This window comes from Anser anser (assembly GCF_964211835.1).
Source record: "Anser anser genome assembly, chromosome: Z".
NCBI classification, from domain to species: Eukaryota; Metazoa; Chordata; class Aves; order Anseriformes; family Anatidae; genus Anser; species Anser anser.
The window spans coordinates 58,947,948-58,950,821 of NC_139723.1; positions in this window are offsets into that span (position 1 = coordinate 58,947,948).

The following is a 2,874-nucleotide window of genomic DNA, read 5'->3' on the forward strand; positions in this document are numbered from 1 at the left end:
TTGTCTCTTGTACTCCTTGTGCTGTGTGTGGTAAATAGCTGCTCACAAATATTTAAATCTTGAGATTTCAGAGTTTGTGGGAACTTCTGAACATGGAAACAAGAAGTTAAATCTTTCCTGATAACTTGCACAAAGATGTTTTCATTCCTGTTGAAAATCATGTGCGTATTGTATCCTAGTTACCATAGAAATGGAAGCATCTGCTCAGGAGATATTCCTGTATACTGGGCAAATGCACTTGTTTATAGTGACCTTCCCTCTTGTTTTCCTCAAAAACAAATTAGACAAAAAACATTCTGAACCTGTGTGAAGGAGCTAACAAGAATAGAATGAAAATATTGTCTCCAACGTTTTTCAAACACATTCCAGAAGGGAGAGGATGACTCTCAGTCGACTGTAGTTTGGTTCTCTTTTTCTTCAAGTCTTTCTAGAAAGTACAGACTTTTAAGTCCTGATAAACCAGTGTGAGCATTTTTTAGTGTTGTGGGGTTTTCTTTTCTTTTGTTTGTTTTGGTTTTTAATCTTCCTTGTAACAGGAGAGGGATGAGGAACTTTTTCGCAGGTTGAGGAAGATGATTTTTCTCTATTCTGCTCTGTTGGGACCTCACCTGGGGTGCTGTGTTCAGCTGTGGGCCCCCCAGCACAAGAAGGACATGGACCTGTTGGAGTGAGTCTAGAAGAGGGTCACAAAGATGATTAAAGGGCTGGAGCACCTCTCCTGTGAAGACAGGCTGGGGGAGTTGGAGTTGTTCAGCCTGGAGAAGAGAAGGCTCCGGGGAGACCTTACAGTAAGCGGCCTTCCACTGTCTAAAGGGGGCCTACAGGAAAGCTGGGGAGAGGGACTCTGTCAGGGAGTGTAATGATAGGACAAAGCGGAATGGCTTTAAACTAAAAGAGGGTAGATTTAGTAAAGAATCTCTTCCAAATGTCTTGTCTATGAGGGTGATGAGGCACTGAAACAGGTTGCCCAGAGAAGCTGAGGATGCTCCATCCCTGGAAGTGTTTAAGGCTTGGTTGTATGGGCCTTTGGGGGATCTGGTTTAGTGGGAGGTGTCCCTGCCTCCGGCAGGGGGGTTGGAACTGGATGATTGTTAGGTCCATTCCAACCCAAATCATTCGTAGTTTATTTGTGCATAATATCAAGCAAGTGTTCTAGAAAAATCAAGCCAATACTTTATTTTTCTCTTGCTAAGCAATTTTCTTGGCAAGACATCCATGTAACAACCTGCTGGCATTTAATGTCATGCGTATAGACTGATCCAGAGAGAGAGCAAAATTAATTCAATCCCTGACTGTAGGAGTCACTCTCTACTGTTGCATATCCTGGTAGGATGTGTCTCCTTTACTAGTAGTGGATAGTTAGCCATTATAGAAATATAGCTTCCTCAGCATAAAGAACAGTGCAACTGGTTGGAAGTGGCTAGTGGTTATTGAACTGACATTATGTACAAAGAAATGGGATATAAAGTTCCTATGGATTATTTCTCTAGTACTATAAATAGCATCAGAAGCGGGGGGGGGGGGGGGGGGGGGGGGGGGGGGTTGGATGTCAAATTTAAAGTGAGGACATTTAAAATGACTGAGGACCTCAAGGTCTATGAGTATTTTTACTCCTGAACAAAGCTCTTTCTTAGAATCATTTAGGTTGGAAAAGACCCGTAACATCATCAAGTCCAGCCATCACCTAACACTGTCCAGTGTCCACTACTAAACCATGTTCCTAAGAGCCACATCCACACATCTTTTAAATACCTCCAGAGATGGGGACTCCACCACTGAGCAGCCAGTTCCAATGCTTAACCACTCTTTCTGTAAAGAAACCATTTCTGACATCTAATCTAAACCTATGGTGCAACTCGAGGCAATTACCTTGTGTACTATCATGTGTCAACTGAGAAAGGAGACCAACATCATTCCTAGTTCTTAAGGCATTCCTCATATGCCAATAACAGTGATGTCAATTTAATTATATGTTCTGGTACTTAAAAGATCTATGTATCTATGCTTCTTCATAAAGCAAATTAGCATGTGCTGGATTTCAAATGTCAGTGCCTAGACACTGAAACACTGCAATGTTTCTGATGCTGTGCGTTGTAGGGACCACTCATTTTGAAGGCATCCAAGACTGTTGGCTATTGTCAGTAGTACTGGCATAAACTTCTGTATTTTCAGTACATTAAATCAGTCTTCTAAATTAAATGACTTTAGTATCAGAGGTAAATGATGATCCACAACTACTTTTACAGTCCATCAGGAACTGCAGTGCTCAGCATCCAGGAAATTCGGATTACCGAGTTTGAGACTCAGACAAGCTTGCATGCTTAGCATGTGGTAAAATATTCTGGTTTCCTAGAGAACACAAAACTTACAGATTCTGTTTACAGATACTGGAATTGTCAAGCATATTTCAAGATGTGTATGTTTAATTATAAATAGTTTATACAAAAAAGAGAAATGCATTGTTTCTTCTCAATAAGAAGTAATCTGTTGCTACTCACCAGTCCCGTGCTTCTTACTGGTCCACCCACTCCAGGGGGAAGATTTTATAGTATAAAAAAAATGGCAAGATGCCTGCATAGGCAAATTTTTAAAAGTCATAAACCCAATTTTAATTACTTAATGTTAACCTAATTTAAGTAGTACTTCAGCATTACACTTGAACGTGGTTCCATAGTTTGTTTCTGTTTGCATCTGTTGATTTACTGATACTTTGCTGACTCTGCTTCCTTCTAATTCCACCTAACCTTTTAAGTAGTGGTGAATACTTAAAGGTTAATCCCAATTAGACCTGATTGCCACTGACATAAAATGTTCATGCTTGTAAACAGACAGCTTCTCCAGGATCAGTTACTGAAGGTTGTAGCTCATTAGTAT